Source organism: Gobio gobio (assembly GCF_949357685.1).
Source record: "Gobio gobio genome assembly, chromosome: 3".
Taxonomy (NCBI): Eukaryota; Metazoa; Chordata; class Actinopteri; order Cypriniformes; family Gobionidae; genus Gobio; species Gobio gobio.
The window spans coordinates 46,134,549-46,156,366 of record NC_137099.1 but is presented as its reverse complement, the minus strand read 5'-3'; the positions used below and the strand labels follow the sequence as shown (position 1 = coordinate 46,156,366).

Genomic DNA, 21,818 nt, shown 5'->3' with positions numbered 1-21,818 from the left:
GAGATTCCCATCTGTGACCAGTTCTCTTCTCTTTCTTCCCCCTATTTATTATTTATTTTATTTTATTTGGTCACACTTTATTTAAGGTGGCTTTAACTACCATGTACCTTTTTCTTTTACTGCAAATAATGTTTCATGAGTACGACAAGTAATGTGTATTTTTCTCCCTCGCATGCTGCTGTCTGGATGATCAAAACATAAGGTAAGTGCTATTGTCTTTCTACCACCCCTGAGCTTTATAATAACTGTCATTGAAGGGCTATTATAGCATGATGTATAGGACTCGTGGTGACTGTCTTTGAAATCTGTGCTTGCATATATTTGACAGTCTTGTGCAAACATGCATACGGATGGTTACTTAGCAACAACACTCAAAACATCAGTGTTTTCTTTTTTCCCTATAGTCTTTTTTAAACCCTCCAGGTGCTTAGAAGGATTTGGCTTTAATATTATAACATTTAGTGCTGATATCTACTCATTGGAAAGAAACAAATAAGAACACAATATAAAATAAAACCTCCCATCTTCTCCCTCAATTCCATTTGATAAAATACCTTTCAGCATTGCTCTGTTGGACTGAACTTTGCATTTACTTCTCTGTCGCTCATATTTAGGCCTGTGCCGCCCAATGGCAGATTGAAAGCGGCATTTCTCGTGCTGCCAAATTGTAGTCTCCTCCTGTGGTTTTCATTCCCTCCTCCTCCTCTTCTTGCTTCTCTCTCTGTCTCTCTCTCTCTCTGTCTCTCTCTCTCTCTCTCTCTCTCTCTCTCTCTCTCTCTCTCTCTCTCTCTCTCTCTGTTCTTTATGCGCAAAGCAGGTTTGATGTAGACTGGATGCTAGCAATTGATCTAAAGCGCTTTTACAGAATAGGAAACTTTCTCCTCTCGTTTGATTTGGCCATGTGCAGCAGAGGGAAAGAACAGATAAACACCTCTGTCTCTTTTGATTCTCCCAGATGCTGCGCGAGGCACACAGACCACCACGCACGGCCACGAATGCATGCATTGTAGTTCTTTATGCACGAGTGTGTGCGCTGTTTTTTGGTCTCTGCAGTTATTTGCTAGCTCATTAGGCTTTCCAGCTAGCTTAAGCAGAGCACCCTCAAAGACCAGCCTCAGCACTGGCTCTAATGATACATATCAGCAGATGTGTGTTTGTGTGAGTTTGTCAACGTGAGGATGTATGAAGATGCCTTGCAATAGATGAGTCGTCGTGGCACTGCATTGCACTCCACAACCACGTATCTTATGCCTGCTACAGACAGTGAGATTTCTGCAATCCTATAAGAACATTACATATCACACTCTATCACATGGATCTAATAAACTTGGGTCCAACATGTGTGTAGACTGTACGATGATGACACCTATTGAATCGTAGGCTATGACGCAAGTTAGTGTAGAAGAATGAGCGCCATCAGCATGTGCTAGTGGTACTAGGGCTGGGACGGTATGGATTTTTTCTTACCGCGGTTGAAAAGCAAGAAATTAAACCGCTTTAAAGGGCTCCCGCTGGACTTTCGCGCACAGCCGCACACGCACACCCCAGCGCAGGCAATTGAACATAATAAGGAACATGTTTATTTTACATTAATTTTTTCACGTTTAGAACAGGAACAATTAGAACAGAAATGGAATGATATCTGAAAAAAAAAGTGCTGGCAAAACGAAATATAGACTAGGCTATGGTTTACATACCAGCCTTCATATTTTTTCCTGAGAGAGCAGATCAGATCACGACTGAGAGATTTGATGATGGAACAGCATAAACAAAGACAAACAAACATTTTTATTTATCGGTATTGATCAGTAATATATATTTATTTGTTTATTTATTTCCCATATTTTTACTTTCAGATTACAGTCGTCGTCATTAAACAATCACTTAAACTATAACGACTTTTGCGCACACCCGCCCATATAATAGCCTATAGCCTAATATATTATTTATATTTATAGTATTTATATTTTTATATTACATATTTTAAAATATTCAGGCTATTAATTTACATTTAGCTACAATTTACACCTCGTGTGCGCTTTTGTCTCAGTGGTTAATGAAGAATAACGAAGGCTCAAGGCTATTTAATTTAACAAAGTGTAGTCACTCGCTGCTCACACTACCTTGATTGTATATTATGCTACTTTTATTATTTATATTTATTTTTTATATTTTATAACATTTACATATTTATATTATTTTACATATCTCGTGTGGTGTGCGCTTTTGTCTCAGTGGTTCAAGGCTATTTAACGAAGACTTTTTAGGCTAATTTAACAAGGCTATTTAGGCTAATGATTGTATATCACATACATATACATTATTTATATTTATGTTATTTATATTACATACATAATTTTTACATATTATATTATTATATTATATTACGCCTATTTTTACATATTTATATTAATTTATATATAGGCTATATGCCTATCTCGTGTGCGCTTTTGTCTCAGTGGTGCTATTTAACGAAGGCTATTTAATTTTACAAAATTATTTGTCAACGAAATTTCCCGCTATTGTCGGCTGCGCAACCATGTGAGAGAATTGTGTTAAGCACGTGCAATTAAAAACTGAGGTCCTGCTTATGCGCCTGTATTTTATGCTTTAGTAAAATTAAATTCAAATTATAGGCTAAAAGACATTACACAGGTACAAATGGAATGTTATAATGGAACATTGCGCTCCCAACTCGCGAAAGGTCGGATTTGCTCCATCTTTTGTTATGTTTTGTTTAGAAAACCTTGAATCCATATAAGACACACATGTCATTAGACACAATCCATGTCATTAGAATCAATGAATCCATGGAATTAGACACAACGTGCACACATGGGCAGGCCAATGTTGTTGTTTTTTTTCTCGTTTTTTTTCTCGGTGATGGCGGTGACGATCTCAGACCCGCGGTAGGCGTCACGTGACCGCGGTATTGCGGTAATGCGGTAACCGTCCCAGCCCTAAGTGGTACACAACAAATAGAGCAAGATGAATCATGGTTTTTATGTGTGCTGAAAAAAGAGGAGGAAGTGAAAGAGGAGAATATGGCTAGGGAAAAGAGGCCAACTTGGGATGCCAATTTTTCATGACCACAGAAATCGCCACAATTGGTAATCTTTCATCTGGGACAGGCCAAAATCGTAAAATGTGTAAAAGGGATTTAGGGGGTAATCATTATTATGTTAAAGGGTACATTACACACACAGTTTCTGCCAGTCTCATGTTAATCTTGAGTACCTATAGAGTAGTATTGCATCTTTCATATCTCTGAATAGTCTTTAGTTTTATTTTTTCATAAATGAAAGATACGCTGTACCGATTCTTTCCGAAAACAGTCAAACTCGCGGAGGCGTGCAGTGGGCCGAGCTAAAGAGCCATGAGTACACACACACAATACATTCATGGCATTATCCCTGGATAACTTTCGATTCACTATACGTTCGTGTACATTATATGCACTTACGTACCGATTGCAAACAAAACAGACATTTGATGCAGTTTCACTCACCTCATACCGTTTCGACTCATGACAGGGAACAAACAAACACACTTGCAGAACTCCGTTGCTGCTCCGGAAAAAGAAAACTGCATCCACTTTTCCCTTAACGCTGGGCAATTTGGGAAGCTGAACAAGGTTATCTTTCCCTCACAACCAAAAACACACTTCTTTAGTGACATTGTTGATTTCGTGGTCTAAAAACAAAATGACAGCGCTACCGACGGCTTCCGTAACCCGAAAAAAGCTTGTTGATGGGCGTGCTCTTGCTCTCGCTCTAGTTGATGTGTGCACGCGCTCATCCGGGAAAAGTGCCTATACAAGGAATGCCACCCTTTATGAAGTCATACAGGGCCATACTCTAAAAAAAACGTTCTGTAACTTGTTCGAAAGGAGTGTATTTGGCACAGAAATACAACATTTTGGCCATGTTAAGCATGACAATCCAACTCTTGTGATATCAAAGACAACTGTAGGGCATACGCATAGACACAGAAGTATGACCAGACTGTACTTTCTGACTCGGTGTGGAGGTCAGAGAGAAGATTGCATCGGCAGGGCACACGGTGCGGCGCATCAGCTTTCAGGTCCATTCCATCAGGCTGACATGCCGAGATCAATTTCTGAGAAGGACAGAACCATGTACAGCCTGCTGTGCCCACTGAGGCCGGTTCTGACCCGGATTACTGAGTGCAGGCGCTGGGTGCCAACCAACAAACCACCAGCAGCTGCAGCTGTTCTCTTCTAAGAAGCTGTCACATATCTTCACGTGAACTCTTGGCATGGCTAAAGCCTCACAGTGACATGTATTGCCTTTTTTGTGCTTTTCATTTTTGTTGCCTCACTATTCTGTCTTCAGGAAATCTATTGTGGAAAGATTTGCCTTTCAGACATTTACCATAGTAACCATAGTAACTGCTAAAATAACCTGCATTGGCTCCAAAACATACCGGATCACCAGTTACACTATGATCCGGTTTCACAGACAGGGTTTAGATTAAGCCAGGGTTAGGCCTTAGTTCAATTAGGACATTGACATAGCTTTTATAAACGTGCCTTAGAAAAATAAAAATAATAAATGGCAGTGATATATTTTAAGATATGTCAGTGCAAGTTGTTTTGAGTTAAAACAGCTCAAACTTGCATTTTAGTCTGGGACTAGGTTTAAGCCTAGTCTGTGAAACCGGGGGTAAGTATTTTGGACCATTTTTTACTTTTCATACATTTGTTAACAACCACTTTGAAACCAGTTGCAAAAAGACAAAACAAAAAACTTAAGAAAAAAAAAAAAAAAAAACACTTGGTTTATTATTTTGTTATCAAATGCAATGACATTTAGACATTTTTAAGTAGGACTTAAGTGTTCAAAACTGTCCAAATTCATTTTGGGGCCACTGTTATGGCAATGAGCTAAATTCTAATTCTTCGTGGAAGTTTTGCGTTTGGTGAGCTATTAAAGCTCAAATCAATATTTTGTGTACAATTATTTAATTATTTCAACCGTTATTGCGCACTCGCTCTCTTTTATTTCATACCAAGGCAGCTGCTGCCATTTTGCGACGATTGTTTTGTACACTGGATTATAAGTTACAAACAGGTAACAAACAATGTTTTATCTCAAATCAATATCTCTTATCCCCATTTATGTGATAAAATACCAATATAAAGTGGTATGAATGAACCGTATCATTTAAATGTCTGTCTAGTTGGGACTTGCTGCTTGCTAGCAACTGCTTTCTTTGTGGAAGCCTTACGTTTAGAGACCTAATAATGTTTTTCAACTCAAGTCAATATTTTGTGTCTAATTATTTACTTATGTGGCAAGTAGCTGTGTAATAAGCGGGATAATGTACATCCAGCCAGTTGTTATCGCAGGAATAACCCCCTTAAGGGGTTTAAAAAGACCGCTCTGGCTGGATGTACATTATCCCTTACATATGTAATTACTGCGAAAATAAGAAAGGTGCATTGTCATATCACAGGGCATTGCTGACGCTGCTTGGTGTGTCATGTTTATTATTAACTATTTAAACTATTTAACTATTTAACTATTTAAAAATTTATATTTCTAAATTTACATGTATGCATTTTGGCGGACACTTTTTTTATTTATTTGTTTTATTTATTTATATAGCGCTTTTGCGATGCCGATTGTTTCAAAGCAGCTTCACAGTGTTAAGAATGACTGCTGGTCTGTTATGTTCAGCATTACCTTTGAAGCACACCTGTCTCAACATCTCTGATTGGTTAAAACAAATGATGCGGCAGTGAAAGAAAGACAAAGTGTCAAAAATAGGAGGTGGCAGATGAGTGAATGAGCAGAGAATGTACACCATAACCCGGTTGTAAATAAATGATGGCATACATGAATAGAAAAACAGAGTTTGACACCCACAGCAGTGCTTTATTGCACTGTTTCGCTCAGTCATCCTCCCTTTCTCTCATATTCCTCCTTCTTTTGCTTTTCCTAGTCTGGCCAAGAAAATAACTAAATGGAGGAGATCCCCCTCTCTCTCTTCATGTGTTCATAAGTATTTCAAGGACACTTATTGAAGCGAATATATAATTTGTCTTTCAATTTAGGGATTTAAAAAGAACCCAAACTGCCCAACGAACCAAGAGCAACCTGACACATCTTAACCGCTCCTGATATGGGAGCGCTGAGAAAAACAACAGATTTTATTAAACAGCGTTCTCATTATGATGACAGACATCTCGGGTCACCTGAAGAGTGTGGGGTTAATTTTGCTCTCTTACTCTCTTCATCGCATTGATCTTTCTTTATCAGTTAAGCCAGTAACACAGACTCATTAGGAAGGTTTAAAACACTGAGGTTAATTACAGACTTGCAGTTTAACTATCTGCTGAGGTTTTGGGTGAGGCAAGATCCTAAGTATGTGTTCTTCTTGTTTGTAAAAGGGAATTGTAAGAATGAACAGGTGGGTTTTGTCAAGGACATGACCCGGTAAGGATTCAGCCTGCATTGTGAGCTGACCTTTAGAGAGCACTGGCGTCCTCATAGTTAAGTGCCAAGATTTTACTCTCTACAACTACATTGAAATTAGAGACATCACACATGTAACACACACACAAAGGCACGCTCACAAGCTTAAGGTCTCGTATATGTATAGGAAATATAGAGTAGGAAATACATGATAAAGAAGCTGACTTTTAAATTAAACTGAGCTTCCTACAAAAGCAACATTTTAAACTAAGCACGCATTCCTGCCCTCTAAAGGCCAGTTCACACCAAGAACAATAACTAAAGATAATTATATTAGTGGGACGCTTTCATTCTGTTTATTCTAAGCACTTGCTTGTCTGCCACTTTAAATGCTCGAGCTTGATACAGCAGGATGGATTCTGATTGGCTGTCAGTGTTTTTATCGTTCATCAAATGGATAAAATTGTTCAGAAAGTGATTCCAACAATATAGTTTCTCTGTGCCGTTATTGCTATCATTGTGGTGTGAACTTTGATATTATTTAAAGGTGGGGCAAGTGCTTTCCGGTAACTTATGTTGATTTCAAATCACCAAAACAAACACGCCCCTATTTTGATAGCTCCGCCCCCAACCCCAGGCAATGACTATGGCGGAATCAGGTCGAATGTTCAGTGAAAAAGTCATCCCTTACATCTCAAAAACACAAACACAGTTCTCATGAACAACCCGATAGCACAAGCACGACAGTTCAACTAATGAACATATTACAATTATGATAAGATTAGAGGCTTATATCGATCACAAAAAGAGGACCCAAGGTAAAGAAACGTATTAGGAGTATATTATTTTACTTTTCGGACACACTTTAGGAGCTGACACTTGAAACAGACAGTGAAGCGGTTTAGGCGCTCCAGGCTTAATACGGTGTGGAAATGAATGGGTAATTATCATAGCGGAAGTAAACGACAATACGATCGCAAATGGACAAGCAAGCAAACATGACACGAGCATATTCAAGCAAAAGCCAGCATATATTAGTTCTGTGAAACAAAACAAAACCAATGTTACTCGCCTAAGTTATCGAGAAGAAATAAAGCAACCTCGGCCTTCGCTCATTGAGTTCTCTGCAGCGCTGGAAAGCTGATCCGATATTTACACGGGTCCTACTTTTTGCCTGATCGTAAGCTTTCTTTTGTTCCACAGACATTTTCCACTTTTGTTTTTTATCTGCCATCTCTCTCTTTCTGTCATCACTCGGCTAATGTCCGTCCTGTGTGTTGTATCTTTTGAATAATGACATGCACTGAGTGCACTCTTCTCCCTGTCATTAGTAGACACGTCCCTTACTGCTGATTGGCTATAAGTTTGTTTTAAGACTCGGCCCGAGACACTTTTCTAAAGCATTTTTGAAATACCACTTACCCCACCTTTAATATTGAGAACATTTTTTAGAACTATACCTTTATCGTTATCTTTATCGTTATCGTACTTGGTGTGAACAGGCATTAAAGGGGTGGTTCCGTGTTTTTTTTTCTAGGCTTGGTTGTGTTTATGGGGCGCAGTATAACATGTCTTAATACATGTCTTTAAACGCCGTATTTTTCTTATATTTTACCTTTATTCCACACCGCTGTCTCCACTGTCCTTTGAACGGCTCGTTTGCTTCCTGCTTCTATGAAGCCCATCCCTCCGAAAAATGCAATGGTCTTAGATTGGTTAGATGGCCAAATGTAGTTTGTAGTTCTGCAGCAGCTCTCTCTCTTTCGTAATTACTGCGACGTGGCCTCGCCCACTTTGTTGCGTGTTCGCGGGGGCAGTGTTTATGTTCATAGCAAGGGTTTATGATGTCACCAACCCCGGAAGAAGCTTTTTGTAGTCCAACCCGACCGTTTTTGTTGGCAATAAACTGCCATAACTTTAAAAGACCATATCTCCGTTTGCATTGAACTTTCAGCGCTGTAACTTTGCAGCTACTGTTTATGCTCAAGCAGCAACATTACACACTAACTAAAGTAAAAAAAGTGAAATCGCATGCAACCACCCCTTTAAGATACCAGCATTTTCTGAAACTCTAATGTAGCACTACATGTACACTTCAGGAAAAGGTAATCCCGTAATGCATTGCGACAAGCTAAGTGGAAACAAAAGTGTGAGAAATCTGCATGTAAATACACTTGCAGGCTATTCTCTATATTCTATTCTGAGAATAAAAATAGACAGCAAGCATGTAAAATAAAAAGGGTTTGTGAGCTGAACATGCACACTGCAGATATTCATATGACAGTACAACATGAGAGCATAAACAAGTTATGAGTTAAATTCCAAATGTACTACTGATGCACACAGTGTCACTTATGAGGTTCCATATGAAGCTTTAGGATAGAGCGAGAGAGAGAGAGAGAGAGAGAGAGATGCTGAACAGAAGGATATGCCTCTCTCCATATTCAGTGGCGAAATTCAAGCCAGATCTTATCTCTACAAGAGATGAAAACGGAAAAAAGAAAAGATAAAAAGATAAAACATGTTTGCGTGGTTAATAATTAATTGCGTATGGCATATTTCATCTTTAATGTGCATCACTGGGGGCTCGCTTCACCCACACACCCCCAGAGGCATAACAGGAAGGACACAGAAATGACAGTGTGTGTGCGTGTGTGCACGCATTATTAAACGTTACCTTTATGAGTTAATAACTAGGGTACACAGAAGCAGCAGAAGAACAGCCAGAGAGGGAAAGGATTTCATTAAAACAACTCCTATTAAGTTATTTTCTGTGTAGCTAAGCACTAGAGTGTATCAGATGAGTTTTTGCATCGCAGCAATGTGTTCTCAGGCTTGACAGGAACAGCAAATGATGGAGGAAATGGGAATGTGACAGGAAGTTAAGAACGGTCTGAGACAGAGAGAAATGAGTAAAAAGTGGATTATGGTAATAAGAACAGAAGAATACTTTTAAGGACGTTTTCCCCTGACTGTGGCCAGTGTGTCTCTCGGTGGACATATTGAGAGGAGGGGCGTTTCATTGGCAGTGTAGAATAAGAGTGATGACTGAGCCAACATGACGAGCCTCCCCTACAACAGTAAAAAAATAAATAAAAAAAAGACAAGAAAAAAAGTTCTGTATACTAAACATTACAAACATCCACGGTCACCATGGTAACCAGCGTTTCTGCCAAGAATACCAGTTACTACTGCAGCTCAGGGGAAAAGTATAATAAAACAACAATCTTTAAACCAGCACCAGCCTGATAAGTTGACAAGTGCTCCTGCTAAAACCAGGCAACACACCAGCTAAGATAAACTAAGATTAGATATGCATTAGCTATTTACCTTTCTATGTGATCTGATTTAGGATTATACCCTGTTGAGCTTTCCTGTAGCTCAAACAGTAGCAAAGCCAAGGTCACGGAGATCAAATTTTAATGTGTACCATGAATGCAATGTAAGTTGCTATGGATAAAAGTAATGGCCAGAGGAGAACTGGCACCCCGACTGAGGCTGGTTTCTCCCAAGGTTTATTTTTTCTCCATTATGCCACCTGATGGAGTTTTGGTTCCGTCGCCTTTGGCTTGGTTTGCACAGTTGGGGACACTACATTTTCAGCTAAATATACAAATAAATCTTCAACTAAATTACTGATCTGCCCGCATTTTCACTATATGATAATTGAAATGAGCTGGATGAAATCACCGTTTTCTCCAGAGCATCTGTACAGCCGAATCAAATTCTATTGCATTATTTTCCTGTTTAAGCTGTCTGTCTATTTGTCTGTCTGTCTATCTATCTATCTTTTCAACTTTTCCTGCTTTCTTTTTTACTCCTGTGCATTAAAATGTGAATGAGGTCAACTGCATGTACAGTAATACTGCAAAATTTAGGAAAGTGCATTGTCATGCTGCAGGACATTGCTGACGCTGCTTGCCGTGTCATGTCAACTATCCAACTGCCGATCCAGGTGATGCTTCTGCAAGTGAATAGCACAACCACTTACCTCCACAGGGCTCTAGATCCCTAATCGAACACCCTGTACAGTCATTGTGACAGATCCAAATCCTTCTAGAAGCGGCAAAACCAGGTTATGGCAGAGAACCAACTCCTTTGTGCTGTTTCATTTAGCAATGAAGTACTCCAGTCCATTATCATTACTGTATACCTCTATGGAAATCTCTTTCATTTTCTTTATAGCAAAGCCACAAAGATATAAATGTGCCCTCACAGTGATGATCAATACCCTAGTGAGATTGGCCAAGATTTCAATTTATTTGAGGTTTTCTTCCTAGTCGCGGGGGATTTTGTAGGAAACTTTTCCAAATGCGGTTACCAATCATAGACCGTGATTAGCACTAAGCCAAATTAATAAAAGGTTATTCAGGGTAATTTAGCAATTGAATCATTAAATTGATCTCTTTTATTGCAGTGGATGTAGTATGCTTGTGAACATGATCCAAATTGACCCTCATCAAGAGTCAAATGTGAGTAAAAGCAGGCTTTTCCAAGTAAATTAAACTAGGTCATTGGCTAGTAACTTTATTAACTGATAAAAGATTAAAGTTAAACCGTATACTTTAAAGAAACTGCCAGTCTATGTTTATCTAGGATGCATTTTGTTTTTCGCCAAAGGATGTCATGGTCTGTTTACACCTAGTCACTTTATGTGTTTTTACTGATCGGATAGTTATCTGAGTTGTCAAAAAGTTTCCATTCACACTTGACCACATAAATGTGTCGCCGCAAAACAAATCTTCAATTCCTGTGCTCTATGCTAATTTAAAGGGGTTCACGTCAATGAACGCAACAGCTATGTGCTGCATTTTATTTATCATCAGCTAATTTCAAGATCAAAGACCACAATAGGAGAGAGATTATTCAACATAAAATGTTGGCTAATAGGCCTTTAGTGTAGGTGCCAATATGAGCATGTCTGGTTCACCATTGAATTGAGAAAATATGAAGTAATTCAGCAAATCTCACTTTGCCGGGAGTTTGATTGACAGGCGGTCATCGGCCATCCGCCGAATCCACCATTTAGTCCGAACAAAGCAGTCAGGAGAGTCTGAGATTAACTTTGATGGACTTGAGCTTGAAAACTGTGTTTACTTACATCTTTCCGCGGTTGAAACATTCCTTCTGATGTTCATTCATGTTTATTTGATGCTATAAATTAACTAGGAGGAAGAGATGATCAGTTCATGAGCAGCTTTAACTGAGGCGCTACAGCGATCTGTTCCGACACATTAAAGAGCCACAAAACGGCATTTAGAGTTGAATTATTTTTTTTAAATGACAAAATTTGAAAGTTAAGAAAGTCAGTGTCCTCTTTGCTCCGTGATTTATTTTTCAGCACGTGAGAACGTGATGTGTGACGTGAGAGTGCCATGGCTTGTCAGACATAGCAACAGTAACTAAAGAGTGCGGGTCTTTTTGAACGGTCAATTAATGATCACTTAAATACTGGGAGGTTTCAGTAAATGGTGGATTGTTTGAGTATTTTATACTAATTTCTTCTTCACACAACTTAAGACCAATGGCTCGCACAATCTTTCCCATGACTTGGTTATTGGGGATGGCCTTTCTCTGGGCCATACTCTGCGATGATGTGGCTGCTCATTAATTTTAGTAGCCAGATCTTTCTGGGTGAGGCCTTTATTCTGGCGGTCCTGCTGGATAACGTTCCCCACTTCAAGAGGTACTCTCTGGTGGCTGAGCACTTCTGTCTCTCTGTCCAGCTTGGCTGTGTTCTTGGTTATAACATGCTGTTTATTTAGCCCAGCAGTCAATTTCTTAGATGTTTAGACTTCCTCTCCCTTCCTCTGAGCAGAAATTATAGCCTGTTTAGACTTTGACTGCACAGTAGATCCTTTCTTCCTCAAAACAGTCACTGTGTCCTAGTCACTCTCTACCATATTGTTGATAATTATTTGCAGAAATGTTTGATGACAACAACGGGACGTTGAAGTTATCGAGCACGTCTCTGCTCTTTATGCTAGTGAACTAAACCGATATCGAGATTATCATTTTGTCTCACTACTTTTAATGAAGATGAGTGTCTCGATGTTTTGAATAAATGTTTACACCAAGGATGATAACTGTAACAATAACTATAAAGTTTTAATAACAGTTCTAATTCTGTGAGAATTGTGGAGTCCATGCCAACAACGGTCGTATTGTTCCGAATATAAGACATTCTTAGAAATACTTCTGAAAAAACGGGTTTGTCTTATATTCAGGGTCTAAACTTTTACAATAATACACCCACAACAATACACGTAAAACGAGTGTGCCAAGAAATATGGTGTGCAGAGTGTAATGTTAGAAGATCTGGAGTGCAAAAAGACAAAAGATAGTCTTAAAAAAGCAGACAGTCAAAGAAAAGCTTACCGTCCAAGAGCCACACGACCAAACTTTCCCCGTAAGTGATTTTAAAACGTAAGATGGTGCCAAGATTTTCAAAACTAATAAGATTTCACTTCAACTGTTAATTAAATGTTGGTAGGCTACATGGTCTTCACTATGAGATGGATAACCTAATTGTTACATAATTCAGATGGGGTACAGGTTATTCTTATGGTAGGCAAAAAGTGTTCATTTTTAAATTGGTTCATTTTACCAGTATTTATTATACTTTCAATACAAAAATGAAAATATGCAGTATGGAACTTATTTTTAAATAAAACCATGTTCTTGATCAAAAAGCCTTTTGCAAAAGGTGCATCTTGAAAAATTAAGAGGGGGAGGGGGTTCATCTTTTCATCTTATAATCAGCATCTTGTATTCGGACATCTTGTACTGATAAAGAACCATACCATTGGAATCACATTCAGGTTTTGTTTTTTGTTTTTTTCACCTGAGGAATGATAAAAATATTGAGAGCCAATCAGAATCCATTGTGTTTTAAAGAGCTCAAGCATTTAAAGCAGCAGACAACATAATTGCAATGTAAACAGAACGTTATCACGCTGATGCGGATGCTCATATAGTTATTCTTGGTGTGCACAAATATACAGGGAAAAAGCTAAATACTTTCCTTTTGTGCCCCTATGTTTGTGAATAACCCGAGAGGAAGAAAACCAAGGGAAAGACGAGTATTTTGGAGTGAATTTAGCTTGCACCGCATGACCAGGATCTGGTGAGTGAGAAGAGGACCTTTGTGCTGGCTTCACTCCAGCTTGCCTGATGGCCTTGTCTCTAAGGAGAGCGAGGGAGAGAGAGAGAGAGAGAGACAGAGAGATGGCTTTACAATCACCCCACCAGCCTCGGACTGCACTGGCATCTCTAATCAGCTTCCCTCGCTCGCCGCATCCTGTTGCCCAGGCAACAGCCAAGCCTGCTCGTGCCCTGCTAAGGAGCGAGGCAGAACATTGAGAAATGAGAAACAGCGATGGTGAGAGAATACCGCTGCTTACACAATCACAAATCAGGACGGATGTGGAATGCTTAAAGGAATAATTTATACACAGCGTCGCAGACGAGAGAGCTATCAGATTGCTCGCAGTTCCGCGTGTGAATTAGATCACTCCAAATTTTGTGTGAAGGTGAGGGAGGAGCGTGCATCAGCCGTTGTGTGTTTTTGTAGTTTCGAAGGGTTATTAGGCTATTCTGCAACCTTCCTATTGAATTCTCTGACTCGCTCTTCTAATCTGATGACTGCTTCTCACAGGGGGAATCACCAGCTGTCCGTGGCCCTCCTCATCCGTTGAGTGCAGAAAGGTGCTTCGGAGGAGAGAGGGAAAGAGAAAGTGTATCGATTGGTTCTTCAGTTAGGCTAGACTAAATGAAAGAGCGTGGATGGCCATGCCACTAGAGGCCAGCCGCACAGGCTCAATTTTCTGAACCTTGTTCTTTTGGTGTGTAAAAGGTCGGGAGAGGTTAGTGAGTGTTAGCGCTGGACTCGCCATCTCACTGACTCTTTCATTACTCTCCGTATTCCCCTTTCTTTATCGGTTTACTTCTTTCTCCATCCTGCCACTTGACAGCACTGTGGGAGTTTTATTTCAATCTGCCACAGGGGGACAGTCTTCCCCTCAGCCCTTGTGTAGCCTGACTTTGGACTGTCAGAGCACAGTCTGGTCAGCTTAGTTTGGCCAAGAGGGTTCATTTGAATAGCCTGGCTCCGTCCTCCTACGTACTTCCGCTCAATTTTCATTTTCCTTCAGTATTCCGTCTGGGGTATATTCTTAGGTTTTCTCCGAACAAATTTTTACCGGTCCAATCAGCGAACAGAGGGAGTGGCTGAGAACCTTTTACGTTGATGTTTTGCACTAGTTTGAGTTGTATTTCAGTAACGGCGGCAGAGAAGGATGCATGCAAAGCCATTCATTCCGTTGTGGCACCGCTGCCGAATATCCAGAAGTTAAAGCCGAAGCAAGAACAATTTTGCTGAATTTTTTTTGGAGGCCATAACGTTGAATCCGGGGAAAAGTTTGATTTTCCAGCTCGCTCCGTTAGTGGTGAAGGAGTTGCTGAAGCCCCGGTAAGTTGTCATCATTTACAGGGGCTAGTCAGTGATTTTATTGACGTCCGTCTCCCACCACCAGCATAAAATTCCCAGGCCAAATTACCAACTGTTTTAGACAAACACCAAGGTCGTGTGGTCATTTAATTGCTGTCCGTATCCGTTCGTATATTCCTGAGTTTTTCAAGAATATATCACTTAAAAATTCCCTGTTTATATCCTTTTTTACCACTGCAGAGCACCGTGCGGTTGCACTTCGCTGCCATTTGGACGCATTTCTAGACTTGTATTTCTTTAAATGCTGGCAAGTATTTACAAGAGCAATATATTTAATCACCGCTCAAAAAATAAAAAGAAGAAAAGCACGTAAACATTTGAATTGGGCCGTTATTTACGGCAGCATTTATTCTTATCATACCAAGCATATGACATTTTATTTACAGCATACAATCATGTCACGGACCACGTGAGCAGCGCGTTCCCGCAATATATTTAATCACCGCTCAAAAAATAAAAAGAAGAAAAGCACGTAAACATTTGAATTGGGCCGTTATTTACGGCAGCATTTATTCTTATCATACCAAGCATATGACATTTTATTTACAGCATACAATCATGTCACGGACCACGTGAGCAGCGCGTTCCCGATCACAAAACTCTCCCCTCCACTGTGAATAAATAACAATCCGAACGCACAAGTTTTAGGTTTTATCACTGAGGTGGCGTTCACAATCCGCGTATTTATTTTTACGGACTTCCATGTGAGAAACAGAGGCAAACGGCGCATGACATACATCACGACTAAACGTTAGCGATTGGTTATGGCAGATCCAATAGTTTTAAACTTGAACAGAGTACACGCCTTTAAGGAAGTTAACGCTTGTCAATGGAGAGTGGCCAGACTCTCTGTATAAATGAAATGTACGAGAGTCTGGTAAGACCAGGCTGTCATTTGAAGCCCCTGTTGGTAGATGCTGTGATTACACCAACCAACAAGCAGCTTTATGCATGAACAGCCATACATAAGTAACTGTGGATTCTAAGTCTGTTTAAAGGGTTAGTTAATCCAAAAATGAAAATTCTGTCATTACTTACCCTCATGTCGTTCAACACCCATAAGACTTCCATTTATCTTCGGAACACAAATGAAGATATTTTATTTGAAATCCGATGGTTCAGAAAGGCCTCCATTGGCACAATGCACTTTACACTCTCAAGACCCATAAAAGGTACTAAAGACGATTTCAAAACACAGCATCACGAAGCTTTGAAGCGTTATGAATCAGTGAGTTGATTCAGCGGTTTGGATCGCCAAAGTCACGTTATTTCAGCAGTTTGGCGGTTTGACATGAGATCCGAATCATGATTCGCCTCGCTGATTCATAACGCTTTGAAGCTTCATGATGCTGTGTTTTGAAATCGGTCATCACTATATAAGTCGTTATTTAGGGTTTTTTTGCGCACAAAAACTATTCTCGTCGCTTCATAAAGTAATTGTAGAACCACTGTAGTGAGATGGACTTTGTAACAACGTCTTTAATACCTTTTATGGGTCTTGAGAGTTTACAGTGCATTGAGCCATCGGATTTCAACTAAACTATCTTCATTTGTGTTCCGAAGATGAACGGAGGTCTTACGAGTGTCGAACGACATGAGGGTAAGTAATTAATGACAGAATTTTCATTTTTGGGTGAACTAACCTTTTAATTTAAACATATATTGTGAAATATTATTACAATTTAAAATAATTGTATTTTAAAATGTAATTTCTTCTTGTGGTCATTTTCAGCAGCCATTACTTCAGTCTTCAGTGTCACATGATCCTTCAGAAATCAGTGTAATTCACTGATTTGGTGCTCAATTAATATAAATTATTATTGGCTATCTTATCACTGTTGAAAATGTTTTTGTGGAAACCGCGATTTTGATACTTTTTAATCAGGATTCTTTGATAAATAGAATTGTTTTTTTTGTTTGTTTGTTTGTTAGTTTGTTTTGCAGGATTCTTTGATAAATAGATGTTTTTGTTTGTTTATTTGTGTTTCAGAATTCTTTGGTGAAGAAAGTTTTGTTTGTTTGTTTTTCAGGATTCTTTGATGAACAGAATCTGTTTTTTTTTTTTTTTTTTTTTTTTATATGCCCAAACATTTTAATGGTAGTGTTTCACCATTCACACGCACGCACACGTGCACACACCCACACACACACCCACACACACACAACTGCAGCACAACTGTTTTCAACAATTATAATAATAAGAAATGTTTCATAAGCACCTTAAATCAGCATATTAGAATGATTTCTGAAGGATCATGTGACACTGAAGACTGGAGTAATGATGATGAATATTCAGCTTTGCCATCACAGTAATGAATTATATTTTATAATTTCACTATACATTAAAACTGAAAATGTCTTTTAAATTGTAATATTTTACACATGTAGTATTATAACACACACAAATCTGAATGAATGCAGAAAGTGTTTTATGATTATCCAGGAGAAACAAACGAGCAGGACAGCTGCACTTTAACTTAAACAATACCAAAGGGACAGAATGAAACACAGGGTTTAAGGCTACGTCTACATTAATCCGGATAGATTTGAAAACTTGAGTTTTCGTTTCAAAACACTCTCCGTCCACACTTACGTTTTCCAAAAGTTTCTCATCCACACTGAAATGTCAGTAAACGACAAATTCACCTTACTGTGCATGCATAAAAGCTCACTGAGATGATACAGACATCATGACATAAAGTTATCACAAATCTTCTGGCAGGATCATTTTATTTAGCAAAATATCTCACATTCACTGATGCGTCCTGTAACGCAGTTCATATGTTCAGGGAAGAAGGAGGCAGGAACCGGCAAACATTTAAAAGACTTTAATCAAATAAATAAACAAAATGAAACTAAAAGCGGCAGCCCCTCACGGACGACTGCCGTGCACACGCACATAACAAAATATAAACAATGTAAAGTCAAGGCCTGGTCCTCTCTCGTCTTGCGCTGTCGTCGCTCCTCCTTTTATACTCCCGTCACTCCTCCGTGAGACGAGACCGGTGTGGCACACAGCTGGCACTCATTAATCGCTTGCCACACGTCCAGGTCGCACTCGGTCAACCATTAATATGTTTGATCTAAAACGCAACTGCTCTCATGTTTCCCACAGGACAGTAAATGCGAGTCATCCTTGCAGGACTGTGATAATAAGTGTGCAAAGTAACATATATTTAGCAACTGTGTGAAAGTGAATAGCACATAACTGGCACAATAGCGGTATAAACATACATATCTATTGGTACAATATGCGTCACATGACTAAACATGCGTCATCGTTTTCAAATACCTCCGTCTTCACAGTACGTGGTCACACTATGACGCGAAGGCGCCGTTTTCAAATTTATCCGCTTTGGAGAGCGTTTTCAAAAAGCTACGTTTTCGTTGACTTAAAACGCTGTCTCAGTGTGGACGGAAGGCCAAAACGGAGAGAAAAAGATGCGTCTTCAAACGAAAATGTATTAGTGTGGACATGGCCTAAATACAAGGAGCAAACAAAGGGAACTAATCAAGACCGGCTGAACAGAATTATTAATTAATAGGTAATCTAGGTGTCAAACTAGGAAATGAGAAATAATGACAGGGAGACAGAACAGAACTGAATCAAATCACACTAAAGAAAACCATGAACCTGACAATACTATTCCACACTTACTATTTGCTTGATTTTTGATCAAATAATTGCAGCCTTGGTGAGCATAAGAGACTTTCAAAATCATTTAAAAAAATAAAGTATCATAAGTGTGTTTCTTATTCTGCTGCTTTTCATGGTACAGCTCAGAATAGTCTCTAGCGAAGGGCGTCGACTTTGTGTGGTCTTGTGGTGGCTTTAGCGTTGACAATGCTAAAATACTTCAGTATCTGATATTAAGAATGTTGTTGCCAGTAACCTTGCAATATATATTTGTGGAAATTAGTTTTTCCTAGATGGTGCTTACTGTACCAACCTTGAATACGATTTCATCTCCTGGGGAACTCGTTCACCCTGCTTCCCAGAAATTGTGTATAGCCAGTCAATAAGATTAGAGCTTTTCAGATCGAGGAAGACCTTGCAAATTTGTTTGTATGCAGTATGCATCAGATGGACAATTAACCTATCTGTGATCGATCCATAGGGATGCTGTCTGATGCTGAAGCTACCCTGACCTCTCTGTTTCCTTTCACTGTGTATTTTCAATTCTGTTGAAAAGTCTTCCAGTGTGCTCTTATTTTAGTATAATTTATATAAAGTACCTTTCAAAAGTTTGGAAACTTCACAAAGTTTTAAATATTTTTGAAAAAAGTCTCTTATGCTTACCCAGGCTGCATTTACAGTAAAATCAGCAATATTGTGAAATATCATTACAATTGTTTTTGGTTTGAACATATTTTAAAATGTAATTTATTTCTGTAATGGCAAATCTGAATTTTCAGCATAATTACTCCACTCTTCGGTGTCACATGATCCTTCAGAAATCATTCTAATATGCTGATTTGCTGCTCAAGAAACATGTATTTTTATTATCAATGTTGAAAACAGTTTTTGCTGATTACACATTTCTGTGGAAGCAAACATTTGTGGTAAGATAAAAATAATAGAGAAATTAATACATTTGTGTAACAAGGAAGCATTAAATTGATCAAAAGTGACAGTGAAGACATTTATAATATTACAAAATATTTAAATACATCTTTAAAATAAATGCTGTTAATTGAACATTATATCCATCAAATAATTCTTAAAAAGTACCACCATAATTCCACAAAAGATATTAAGCAGCACAACTCTTTTCAACATTTATAAGAAGAAGAAGAAGGATCATGTGAAGACTGGAGAAATGATGATGAAAATGTAGCTTTGCCAAAAATAGGAATAAATACAATTTTAAAATACTGTTTTACTGTATTTTTGATCGATCAACCTTATTCAATCGATCAACCTTATTCAACCTTTCATGCGTGTGTATGTGTTGTATGGATGTTTATCTAATATTTATATTTCCTTTAATTTCAGCTTTATTTTACTTAGCAAAAACAATGTTTAATTTTTTGTAGTTTTAGTCAACAATTAATGCTGAGAATGCTGTGTGTGTTTATTGGATAAGGTCTATACTTTTACATATATTGCTGGAGCATTTTGCATCTCAAGTACCAAATCTTGGAGTTAGTTAAATTGGTATACATTATATTGAACAAAATCCTCCAATTAGACTAAAGTGCAAATAGAATATGGCTCAATGGAGGATTGTGTTTTCTGCCAGGCGCCCTCTAAAGGAAGACCAGATTTTTTGTGACATAGAAAGCAGTTGCTAGACTGCCCACCAAGTGGAATCTCCCTCTCACCTAATCACGTTGTTACACTATTCGTAATGGTTTTCACTGCCGTGCATCTTACTTAGCCTCCAGGATAATGTGGTAACTCCCAGGTGACTTTCAAATAACTCATCAAGGATAATCTCAGCCACCCACCATGCATGCATGCTTCAATGAACACAACCCATCCTCAACCTGTCCTTAAGTGTGATCCCCTGAAAAGGTAACCTTGCCATCGTCGAGGTGTTCGTGAGTGTGTTTTGCAAGTGTTGGGTTATTCCATATGTGAGACATTGTCCATGCACACACACACACACACACTGAAATGGGAGCATCAGCCTTGCAGTCGGGCCTCTGGGTGATGAGCCTGTAGACTAATTAAAAGATATGAGATCTAGCATATGGGCTGTGTTCTTCCTCTCCACCTGACACTTCTCACCTCCGTCCCTATGCTGGGATTTTCATTAGCTCTTAATCACAGCCTATTCAGCTGTGCATCACACTCTAATTCAAGTCGAGTTGTTCATGTAATATGACTCTGTGTGATATACTATATAGCAAAATGTATTGTATGTATAGGTTTATTTGTTTAACTGATACAGATATGACTGTATCAGACAAGCAAATGCATTTTTGTTTTACCTATAGCGGCCCCAAAACATATTTGGGCTTATCCCCCCCCCCCCCCCCCTTTGAGAATAGACATGAAAATGGACTATCCAAATTTAAATAATGGCTGTAATTCAAGAATGCTTTGGAACAACACTCGACAGATTATTTCTGAAGTGAAAGCAATTCAAAAGATGAAAGTATGAAAAAGTTTAAATGTACTGTAAATTAAAAATACTGTACTACATATTTTTTATTTTATATAAAAAATATATTTTACAAAAATTGTTGTACTCTAAAATTTATATAAAATCAAAGCCAAATGTCTAACCAAGTTGTGTTCCAATTTTGAAGTTGATATCACAAAAAATAAAGCATATAACAGTGAAAACACAGAAACAATTCTGTGTTTGGCGGTGAAGCGTTTTCTCACAAGTAATGGATAATTCCGTGTTTGGCGGGGAAAAAGTCACTTTGCAGAACAAAAACCAAACCAAAAGTGTTTCACAAACACTTTAAAATTTAGCAAAGAGATTTCAAATTATACATCAATAAATGCAAAACTTCTGGAGGCCACTGTAACTTCCTCTTAAAAAAACAAAAAGTGTGTGTGTGTGTGTGTGTGTGTGTGTGTGTGCGTGCGTGCTGTTTGGACTCGTATTTATCCAAATAACAGCACAGGCCAAGATCCGTGTCTAATCCTTGAGCTTTGTACATGTAGGCGTGCATGTGTGGTTTGTAGTTGCTCTGTGGATTATTCATACTGCTGGTCTGATGCAGAATAGCTCCTCGTTTTCTGTTCCAGTCTGTTACTGCCAGGGGCCACGTGCTACTCATTAAAGCAACACAGACTCATTGGAAAAACGTACCTGTGGCAACATTTTTACAAACCGCAAAATACGCACCAATACATACATATCACTGCTGTTCCCAGCAGAAATAAACACTAGAGGCAGAAAAAGAGC

The 21,818-nt window shown here is 38.7% G+C and overlaps 1 protein-coding gene and 1 pseudogene across 2 annotated transcripts in view; one reads left to right on the top strand and one right to left on the bottom strand.

The window, feature by feature from the left end:
• ctnna2 (catenin (cadherin-associated protein), alpha 2) overlaps nt 1-21,818 on the top strand; it is a 673,292-nt gene that overhangs the window by 378,386 nt on the left and 273,088 nt on the right. The gene's annotated exons all lie outside the window — the stretch shown is intronic.
• On the bottom strand, nt 11,874-12,343 carry LOC307123379 (endothelial differentiation-related factor 1 homolog; annotated as a pseudogene). The gene has a single exon. The product of its transcript is annotated as an endothelial differentiation-related factor 1 homolog (transcript).